Source organism: Ovis canadensis, chromosome 6 (assembly GCF_042477335.2).
Source record: "Ovis canadensis isolate MfBH-ARS-UI-01 breed Bighorn chromosome 6, ARS-UI_OviCan_v2, whole genome shotgun sequence".
NCBI classification, from domain to species: Eukaryota; Metazoa; Chordata; class Mammalia; order Artiodactyla; family Bovidae; genus Ovis; species Ovis canadensis.
In genome coordinates, this window is record NC_091250.1 from 96,821,667 (window position 1) to 96,834,055 (window position 12,389).

A 12,389-nucleotide genomic window follows, 5' to 3' on the forward strand; every position below is an offset into this window, starting at 1 on the left:
TATTTCTTGTCATTTTTAAACTCTAAGCACTTTGAGGAAAGACTACATTATTTTCACTGGCATATGGATAAATGTTTGGTTTGTAGTTGCTATAGTTGCTGTTGTTGGACTATGGGGTATCCAACTCTCTGCCATCCATGGACTGCAGCCCACCAGGCTTCTCTGTCCATGGGGTTTTCCTGACAAGAATATTGGAGTGGGTTGTCATTTCCTTTTCCTGGACAAGGAATCAAATCCATGTCTGGAATCAAACTCTTGCATGATAGGAAAATTCTTTACCTTTGAGCCACCAGGGAAGTCTTTCAACATGTAGTAGAATTCAATTAAAATTTACAGCATCGTAATCAAGTGGTTTGTATGTTTTTGTCCCCCAAAATAAGAAAATGGAGGCAGACAAGGTGGGAACAAAACTATAGCTTAGTAATCTCCCATACACAATATCACTTAATTTTTTTTATTTGCATACATTGACATCAAATTTATGCTGGAATATTTGAGAAAATATAAATATACATATGTGCCAGCAAAATGGCTGTATGGGGAGGCCTTACAAATAGCTGTGAAGAGAAGAGAGGGGAAAAGCAAAGGCGAAAAGGAAAGATATAGGCATCTAAATGCAGAGTTCCACAGAATAGCAAGAAGAGATAAGAAAGCCTTCTTCAGTGATCAATGCAAAGAAATAGAGGAAAACAACAGAATGGGAAAGACTAGAGATCTCTTCAAGAAAAGTAGAGATACCAAGGGAACATTTCATGCAAAGATGGGCTCTATAAAAGACAGAAATACTATGCACCTAACAGAAGCAGAAGATATTAAGAAGAGATGGCAAGAATAAATGGAAGAACTGTACAAAAAAGATCTTCACGACCCAGATAATCATGATGATGTGATCACTAATCTAGAACCAGACATCATGGAATGTGAAGTCAAATGGGCTTTAGAAAGCATCACTACGAACCAAGTTAGTGGAGGTAATGGAATTCCAATAGAGCTATTTCAAATCCTGAAAGATGATGCTGTGAAAGTGCTGCACTCAATATGCCAGCACATTTGGAAAACTCAGCAGTGGCCACAGGACTGGAAAAGGTCAGTTTTCATTCCAACTCCAAAGAAAGGCAATGCAAAAGAATGCTCAAACTACTGCACAATTGCACTCATCTCACATGCTAGTAAAGTCATGCTCAAAATGCTCCAAGCCAGGCTTCAGCAATACGTGACCCGTGAACTCCCTGATGTTCAAACTGGTTTTAGAAAAGTCAGAGGAACCAGAGATCAAATTACCAACATCCAGTGGATCATGGAAAAAGGAAGAGAGTTCCAGAAAAACATCTATTTCTGCTTTATTGACTACGCCAAAGCCTTTGACTGTGTGGAACACAATAAACTGTGGAAAATTCTGAAAGAGATGGGAATATCAGACCACCTAACCTGCCTCTTGAGAAAGCTATATGCAGGTGAGGAAGCAACAGTTAGAACTGGACATGGAACAACAGACTGGTTCCAAATCAGAAAAGGAGTACGTCAAGGCTGTATATTGTCACCCTGCTTATTTAACTTCTATGCAGAGTACATCATGAGAAATGCTGGACTGGAAGAAACACAAGCTGGAATCAAGATTGCTGGGAGAAATATCAATAACCTCAGATATGCAGATGACACCACCCTTATGGCAGAAAGTGAAGAGGAACTAAAAAGCCTCTTGATGAAAGTGAAAGAGGAGAGCGAAAAAGTTGGCCTAAAGCTCAACATTCCCAAAACAAAGATCATGGAATCAGGTCCCATCACTCCATGGGAAATAGATGGGGAAACAGTGGAAACAGTGTCAGACTTTATTTTGGGGGGCTCCAGAATCACTGCAGATGGTGACTGAAGCCATGAAAGTAAAAGACGCTTACTCCTTGGAAGAAAAGTTATGACCAACCTAGATAGTATATTCAAAAGCAGAGACATTACTTTGCCGACTAAGGTCCGTCTAGTCAAGGCTATGGTTTTTCCTGTGGTCATGTATGGCTGTGAGAGTTGGACTGTGAAGAAGGCTGAGCGCCGAAGAATTGATGCTTTTGAACTGTGGTGTTGGAGAAGACTCTTGAGAGTCACTTGAACTGCAAGGAGATCCAACCAGTCCATTCTGAAGGAGATCAACCCTGGGATTTCTTTGGAAGGAATGATGCTAAAGCTGAAGCTCCAGTACTTTGGCCACCTCATGAGAAGAGTTGATTCATTGGAAAAAACCCTGATGCTGGGAGGGATTGGGGGCAGGAGGAGAAGGGGACGACAGAGGATGAGATGGCTGGATGGCATCATGGACTCGATGGACGTGAATCTGAGTGAACTCCAGGAGATGGTGATGAACAGGGAGGCCTGGCGTGCTGAGATTCATGGGGTTACAAAGAGTCGAACACGACTGAGCGATTTAACTGAACTGAACTGAACTGATAGTTTTCTAATTTGATAAATATCTGAATGATTTCATAAGGATAATCACTGAAAAATATTTTCTTGAGTGTAACTGACATTGATATATATTTTTGGCCCTAATGCATGAAATTATATGTAATTTATCATTTGACTATGATATCACTTTAAAAAAAAGACTAATTTCTTATTGGTTTAGATTTATAGAAATAATTATCCACATGCATTACCCCTATCATAACAAATTATGGTGGTATGATACAGTTCTTATAATTAAAGTGTCAGTATTGATACATTATTGTTAACTATAGTGGGAGAGGGTGAGGGTGGGATGATTTGGGAGAATGGCATTGAAACCTGTGTAATATCATATATGAAATGAATCACCAGTCCAGGTTCAATGCATGATACTGGATGCTTGGGTCTGGTGCACTGAGACAACCCAGAGGGATGGTATGGGAAGGGAGGAGGGAGGGTGCTTCAGGATGGGGAACATGTGTAGACCTGTGGCAGATTCATGTTGATGTATGGCAAGGCCAATACAATATTGTAAAGTAATTAACCTCCAATTAAAATAAATAAATTTATATTAAAAAATTTTAATCCAAAATAACACTTTAAAATAATTTGTAAAAAATAGCTTATGTTCCTCTTTCTATTCTTTCAGAATATAAACCAATGTCATCAGAATGAAATATAAAAAGAAAAAAAATAATAATTAGGACATTTCTCAGATGCACTAAGTGAATACTTCTATTTGTTTGATGTAGCAGACAATTACATTATTACATTTCATAGGATAAATTTAGTTAACAAATCATGCACATTGTTCCCTTATTTATATTCAGAGGATCACACGGTTAGAGTATATTCTTTGATAAGTATTTCCATTTGCAGACTCAGAAATCAAAATTGTACTTCTGTTCATTTCTCTCCCCTCCCTAATGCTATTTAGATTAATAAGATAAACACCATTCTAAGTCATTTTCACTTGGCCAAGGTAAAATAAGTGGAATGAAATTTTATTCATTGCATCCAATACAGTTCTCACTGCAAAAAAAAAAAAAAAGAAAGAAAGAAACTTGTGGAAAATAGGAAAAAATACACATCTTGAAACACTAATCTGATTTATATTATTGTAATGTTAATTTTATTCTAATATAATAGAACAAATGTTTGTAATATTGTCTCATATCCTAACCCATATCTTATTTTGCAATTTAGGTGAATATCATTTGCAGAGTAATTTTATTTTTAAATTTCAACTCCTATAGACTTTTTGTCTGAATAGCTTAGGTAATATTCTTATTTATTTACATATTTCAGCTATTTAGGGTGTTTTTTCAAGCTTCTTCTTAGTCTTGGAACTAATGCAGATTGCTTTCTATGGAGTAGAATTTTTCTAAGCATGTCATATACAACTTCCAATCATCCTGGTTAGCTGTCAACCAGTAAGTATACATACTTTTTGTAAATAGCACATTTTAAATATTATAAACTTTATTGAGATAATACCCAGAATATCAATCTGTGTACTTTTCTCTTCTCATTGGTCTCACTTTAAAAAAAAATGTATTTCATGCACCTCTCCTTTTCCGTCCTGCATAGCTAAATTTATCTATTACAAAGGCAGACATTGGGCTGTGCATAATGCATTAGTCAAAAAGATTCAAATGCATATGTTTTAAGAAGAATTTCATAGTAGCAGAAATTTGATAAATATTTGAGGAAGTAACAGAAAAGCAGGAGGACATCAGTGCCTTGGAAATTCAGGTTCTATGGAATTGGAGAGAGAAATCTGAACCTTTTTACTTTGATAATAAGATGGGTGGGAGACAAGGTATGGTTGTACAGTCAAAACACCATGAATCTGTATGGAAACAAACTCAGGGACAATGTTTACATTTTGTTACCATCCTCAAGCCAGTACTCAGCCATTTGCCCACTGATTGTTCAGCTTGGAAGAATGAATGAATGTTTTGTAGTTTCTGTGTGTGTGCTATGTTGCTTCAGTCATGTCGGACTCTTTGCCATCCTATGGATTGTAGTCCACCAGAATCTTCTGTCCATGGGATTTTTCAGGCAAGGATACTGGAGTAGGTTGCCATTGCCTACTCCAGGAGAACTTCCTGACCCAGGGATTGAACCCCTGTCTCTTGGAAGCCATTGAGTCTAGAGATTTTATCTTAGTGCATTAATATTTAATGAATTCTCAAACTTGATAGAATAGAGGTTGAGAGAACTTGGGCATCCTTTTGTGTAATGGTACATAAAATGGAATGTTAGTTCCCCAAAGAAGGAACAGGGCAGAATCCATTTGAACTTGCTTCTAATCTGGACTCCAGTGGAATAGAAATGTGCTTGTTAAAGGATCTGTAATGAAGGCCAATATTAAATTTGTGAAAATAGTAAAAAAAAAAAAAAAAAAAGAAAAAAAGAAATGCAGTTATGCCCTTATATAGCCAGAATTAGAAGTTATAATAGGCTGTAACCTGATCGTACGCATGCTGTACCCAGTGTCGTATTTTATAAACATATATATGAAGAAGAAAACAGCCAATATTTATCTAAAAAATATAAATATTTGTTTATCAGTTTGATAGCAAAGAGAAATCAAATTGGTAAAATCTATTTTTATTTTCTTGAGAGCACTCTGGTATCATTAATTATGATTTAATTTATTATCAATGAACTTTATTATGTAATCTCTAGGGATAATAAACTATTATACAAGCTTAAGCCATTTGCATAGATTTTTGAAGATATTTTCAGTTTTATAAAGATGAGTTGAAAGATAGATAGTGTTAATTTTCAGCTTCATAAAAAGTAGCAAAAAATGATGGAGTTAAAATTCCCCATTGTAATAAGTGTTTTGAATGGTTTTGTCTTACTGAAAATTATAAGTGGATTTTAGAAAAGAAAGATTTACAATATATAGACTTCTGAGGAAATATCTTTCAAATAGATGGAGAAGTTTAACCCCCCTTCTCATTGTATTAAACAGATTTTCAGGTATACATAGACTTTGTTATATCATGTCACGGGAAGGAATTCAAGACCACAGTGATACAACACCATTTCCTCAGTTTAGATCAATTTGTTAGAGTACATTTCTAGTTTATTTCAAGGTTATCACTTGAGTAAATGAGACCATCTTCCCATTTTATTCACCATCCTACTTTCCATGCTTTCCCTGAAAATAAAATTCTGTGTGGTTTATTACTTATTAAATCGGAGTTGCCATCCTGGATTGTAAATGTGCTTGTAACAATTTAGGATTTGTGAAGTATCAACAAATGTCTGCTTGTACTGAGGAATGTCTTTGGGTGTTTAGATCAGTGGAACTTTAGAAATACTAGGAAAATAGCTGTTTTAGAAATATAACTGGCTGTCACATAGTAATAGACTCTTAGCATTTAGGACCCATGAGTATTTACTAGGCATATAAGACAAATTGTAGAAACATCAAAATGGTGTTGATTGCCAATTCTGACATACTGAAACATTATGATACTTAATTCAGAATTTTAGCATTTCATACTGGAACTTGAATCAACAGAGAGATACCCCATTCCCAAGGTAAAAGAAACCCAGGTAAGATGGTAGGTGTTGCAAGAGGGCATTGGAAGGCAGACACACTGAAACCATACTCACAGAAAACTAGTCAATCTAATCACACAAGGAACAAAGCCTTGTCTAACTCAATGAAACTAAACCATGCCCGCTGGGCCACCCAAGACGGGCGGGTCATGGTGGAGAGGTCTGACAGAATGTGGTCCACTGGAGAAGGAAATGGTAAACCACTTCAAAATTCTTGCCTTGAGAACACCAGTAACAGTATGACAAGGCAAAATGTTAGGATACTGAAAGAGGAACACCCCAGGTCAGTAGGTGCCAAATATGCTACTGGAGATGTGGAGAAATAACTCCATAAAGAATGAAGGGATGGAGCCAAAACAAAAACAATACCCAGCAGTGGATGTAACTGATAGTAGCAAGGTGTGATGCTGTAAAGAGCAATATTGCATAGGAACCTGGAATGTTAGGTCCATGAATCAAGGCAAATTGGAAGTGGTCAAACAAGAGATGGCAAGAGTGAACGTCAACATTCTAGGAATCAGCGAACTAAAATGGACTGGAATGGGTGAATTTAACTCAGATGATCATTATATCTACTACTGCGGGCAGGAATCCCTCAGAAGAAATGGAGTAACTATCATGGTCAACAAAAGAGTCAGAAATGCAGTACTTGGATGCAATCTCAGAAACGACAGAATAATCTCTGTTTGTCTCCAAGGCAAACCATTCAATACCACAGTAATCCAAGTCTATGCCCCAACCAGTAACACTGAAGAAGCTGAAGTTGAACAGTTCTGTGAAGACCTACAAGACCTTTTAGAACTAACACCCAAAGAAGATGTCCTTTTCATTATAGGGGACTGGAATGCAAAAGTAGGAAGTCAAGAAACACCTGGAGTAACAGGAAAATTTGGCCTTGGAATGCAGAATGAAGCAGGGCAAGACTAATAGAGTTTTGCCAAGAAAATGCACTGGTCATAGCAAACACCCTCTTCCAAAAACACAAGAGAAGACTCTACACATGGACGTCACCAAATGGTCAACACCGAAATCAGATTGATTATATTCTTTGCAGCCAAAGATGGAGAAGTTCTATACAGTCAACAAAAACAAGACCAGGAGCTGACTGTGGCTCAGATCATGAACTCTTTATTACCAAATTCAAACTTCAATTGAAGAAAGTAGGGAAAACCATTAGACCATTCAGATATGACCTAAATCAAATCCCTTATGATTATACAGTGGAAGTGAGAAATAGATTTAAGGGCCTAGATCTGATAGATAGAGTGCCTGATGAACTATGGACAGAGGTTTGTGACATTGTACAGGAGACAGGGATCAAGAGCATCCCCATGGAAAAGAAATGCAAAAAAGCAAAATAGCTGTCTGGGGAAGCCCTACAAATAGCTGTGAAAAGAAGAGAGGTGAAAAGCAAAGGAGAAAAGGAAAGATATGAGCATCTGAATGCAGAGTTCCAAAGAATAGCAAGAAGAGATAAGAAAGCGTTCTTCAGCAATCAATGCAAAAAAAAAATAGAGGAAAAGAACAGAATGAAAAAGACTAGATATCTCTTCAAGAAAAGTAGAGATACCAAGGGAACATTTCGTGCAAAGATGGGCTCGATAAAGGACAGAAATGGTATGGACCTAACAGAAGCAGGAGATATTAAGAAGAGGTGGCAAGAATACACAGAAGAACTGTACAAAAAAAGATCTTCATGACCCAGATAATCATGATGGTGTGATCACTCATCTAGAGCCAGACATCTTGGAATGTGAAGTCAAGTGGGCCTTGGAAAGCATCACTACGAACCAAGTTAGTGGAGGTGATGGCATTCCAGTTGAGCTCTTTAAAATCCTGAAAGATGATGCTGTGAAAGAGCTGCACTCAATATGCCAGCAAATTTGGAAAACGGACGGAAAATGTCAGTTTTCATTCCAATTCCAAGGAAAGGCAATGCCAAAGAATGCTCAAACTACCGCACAATTACACTCATCTCACACACTAGTAAAGAAATGCTCAAAATTCTCCAAGCCAGGCTTCAGCAATAGGTGAATCGAGAACTTCCTGATGTTCAAGCTGGTTTTAGAAAAGTCCGAGGAACCAGAGATCAAATTGCCAACATCTGCTGGATCATGGAAAAAGCAAGAGAGTTCCAGAAAAACATATATTTCTGCTTTATTGACTATGCCAAAGCCTTTGACTGTGTGGATCACAATAAACTGTGGAAAATCCTGAACGAAATGGGAATACCAGACCACCTGACCTGCTTCTTGAGAAATCTGTATATAAGTCAGGAAGCAGCAGTTAGAACTGGACGTGGAACAACAGACTGGTTCCAGATCGGAAAAGGAGTATGTCAAGGCTGTATATTGTCACCCTGCTTATTTAACTTCTATGCAGAGTACATTATGAGAAACGCTGGACCGGAAGAAACACAAGCTGTACTCAAGATTGCCGAGAGAAATATCAATAACCTCAGATATGCAGATGACACCACCCTTATGGCAGAAAGTGAAGAGGAACTAAGAAGCCTCTTGATGAAAGTGAAAGAGGAGAGTGAAAAAAGTTGGCTTAAAGCTCAACATTCAGAAAACGAAGATCATGGCATCCGCTCCCATCACTTCACGGGAAATAGATGGGGAAACAGTGAAAATAGTGTCAGACTTTGGTTTTTTGGGCTCCAAAATCACTGCAGATGTGACTGCAGCCATGAAAAGAGGAGAGTGAAAAAGTTGGCTTAAAGCTCAACATTCAGAAAACGAAGATCATGGCATCTGGTCCCATCACTTCATGGAAATAGACGGGGAAACAGTGGAAATAGTGTCAGACTTTATTTTGGGGGGCTCCAAAATCACTGCAGATGGTGACTGCAGCCATGAAATGAAAAGACGCTTTCTCCTTGGAAGAAAAGTTATGACCAACCTAGATAGTATATTCAAAAGCAGAGACATTACTTTTCCAACTAAGGTCCATCTAGTCAAGGCTATGGTTTTTCCAGTGGTCATGTATGGATGTGAGAGTTGGACTGTGAAGGAGGCTGAGTGCCGAAGAGTTGATGTTTTTGAACAGTGGTGTTGGAGAAGACTCTTGAGAGTCCCTTGGACTGCAAGGAGATCCAACCAGCCCATTCTGAAGGAGATCAGCCCTGGGATTTCTTTGGAAAGAATGATGCTAAAGCTGAAACTCCAGTACTTTGGCCACCTCATGCGAAGAGTTGACTCATTGGAAAAGACTCTGATGCTGGGAGGGATTGGGAGCAGGATAAGAAGGAGACGACAGAGGATGAGATGGCTGGATTGCATCACGGACTCGATGGATGTGAGTCTGAGTGAACTCTGGGAGTTGGTGATGGACAGGGAGGCCTCGCGTGCTGTGATTCATGGGGTTGCAAAGAGTCGGACACGACTGAGTGACTGAACTGAACTGAACTGAGGAATATGCTATTATACTTTAGATTTTACGCTGTCCGGGTATGTCTTTTGTAAGAGGTATCAAATGTATTGTTCTTTGTTGTCACTCCTTAACTAAGAAGGAGGAGCTAACTTTTGCAGTTAACTCTGGAAAGAAAAAAGACTCTACTATGTGCTTCATTCTCCTTGAGCTAGAATAAGGAGAGCCTGAATCAGAAAGCAATTTAACGTGATTTTTTCCCCTTAAGTATGTGCTTCCTTCTAGTGGTTTTAAATCTGTGTCACAATGATGATCTAGAAGTAATGAATAAATTTCTAGAAACATATAAATTATCAAGACTTAGTCATAAAGAAAAAAAAATCTGAACAGATTGATTACTAGTAAGGAAATTGAATCACTAATCAAAAAAACTCTCAACAAACAAAAGACTACGGTCAAATGGCTTCAGTAGTGAATTCCACTAAACATTCAAATAAGAATTAATATTAGGTTGGTGCAACAGTAACTTCAATTTTGCATTGTCAAATGTTGGAATACATTCTTAAATAAATGTGGTTATGTTACAATCATTTTCATGTACATTTCTTGCTTTATATATTTTTGCTAATGACATTACTTGCTGTGTATCTTATATTTATTTTAGACTGTGAAAATGATGTTAAACAAAAGCAAATTGAGAAATTTTCTTATTCGAGTTCAAAATGGGTTGTAAAGCAGCAGAGACAACTTGAAACATCAAAAATGAGTTTGGCCCAGGAACTGTTAACGAACATACAGTGCACTGGTGGGTCAATAAGTTTATCAAAGGACACAAGAGCTTTGAAGATGAGGAGCACAGTGGCTGGCCATTGGAATTTGACCACAACCAACTGAGAGCAATCATCAAAGTTTACAACTATATGAGAAGTTTCCAAAGAACTGAACATCAACCATTCTATGGTTTGTTCAGGATTTGAAGCAAATTGGAAAGGTGAAAAAGCTCAAAAGTGGGTGCCTCTTGAGCTGACCAAAAATTTAAAAAACAAAACAATGTATTGAAGTGCTCTTCTCTTCTGTGCAATAAGAATGAACCATTTCTCAACTGGATTGTGATGTACGATGAAAAGTGGATTTTATACAACTGGCAATGATCAGCTCAGTGTCTGGACCAAGAAAAAGCTCCAAAGCACTTCCCAAAGTCAAACTTCCATCAGAAAAAGGTTGTGGTCACTGTTTGGTGGTCTGCTGCCCATCTGATCCACTATAGCTTCCTGAATCCTGACCAAACCATTATATCTGAGAAGTATACTCAGCAAATTGATGAGATGCAGTGAAAATTGCAATGCCTGCAGCCAGCATTGTTCAACAGAAAAGAGCCCATTTCTTCTCCATGACAATGACTGACCATAAGTCACACAACCAAAGCTTCAAAAGTTGAAGGAATTGGGATAAGAAGTTTTGGATCATCTGCCATATTCACCTGACCTCTCACCAACTGACTACCACTATTTCAAGCATCTTGACAACTCTTTTTGTAGGGGAAATGCTTCCAAAAACAACAGAAGGCAGAAAATGCTTTCTAAGAGTTCATCAAATCTTGAAGCATGGAATTTTTACTCTACAAGAATAAACAAACTTATTTCTCATTGGCAAAAGTGTGTTGATTGTAATGGTTCCTATTTTGATTAATAAAAATGTGTTTGAGCCTAGTTATAATGATTTCAAGCTCATGGTCCAAAACCACAATTACATTTGCACAAACCTAATATCAGTACTCTCAAACTCTTCCAGCAACTAGAATAGGAGAGAATACTTCCAAACTCATTTCATAAAGCCAGTATTATCCTAATAACAAAATTAGACAAGGTTCCCACAAGAAAATTAGAGGCCAATGTTGCTGATAAACAAATACAAAAATCTTCATCAAATTATTAGCAAAGTGAATTCAACAATGCATTAAAAGAATCATACATTGTGATGAACTGGAATTTATTCCAAGGATGCAAGTATGGTTCAACATCTGCAAGTTGATCAATGTAATATGCTACATTAATAAAAATGTAGGATGAAAATTAATATCATCATCTCAAATGTAGAAAAAGTCTTTGACAAAATTCAACATTCATTTATGATAAAAAAAAACTCACAACAAAATGGGTACAGAAGAAATGTACCATACTATAATAAAATTTATATATGATAGTGAAAGTGAAGTCGCTCAGTCGTGTCTGACTCTTTGCGACCTGTGGCCTGTACCCCACCAAACTCCTCCGTCCATGGGATTCTCCAGGCAAGAATACTGGAGTGGGTTGCCATTTTCTTCTCCAGGGTATCTTCCCGACCCAGGGATCCAACTCAGGTCTCCCACATTGCAGGCAATGCAAATGTCATACTCAATGGTGAAAAGCTGAAAGCTTTTCCTCTAAGATCAGGAACAAGACAAGGATGTCACCCTTACCACTCTATCCAACATATTCATAGGATTGGGAGTCCTAGCTAGAGCAATTAAACAAGAAAAAGAAACAAAAGGCACACAAATTTTGAAAGCAAGAATTGAAACTGTCACTATTTACAGATGACTGTGAAACAGGACCACTATCTTTAACGTCACCTAAGAATTAATTCAAAATGGGTTAAAAACTTGAATGTAAGACCTGAAACTATAAAACTCCTCGCAGAAAACATAGGTGGCAGTAAGCTCCTTGACTTACTTGGATTTTTTTTTTTTTTTGGATTTGATACCAAAAGCAATGGCAACAAAAGTAAAAGTATAAAAAGGGGATTATATATAATGAAAAATCTACTGTATAAACGGAAGTCATAAACAAAATGAAAAGGCATCCTACAGAATGGGAAGAAATATTTGCAAATCGTAGACCTGTAAGGGACTAAAATCTAAAATATAAGGAAGGCATCATAGCTCAAGAACAAAACACACACACACACAGACAAATAAATCTGATTAAACAATGGACAGAGATTCCAAATAAACTTTTTTCTAA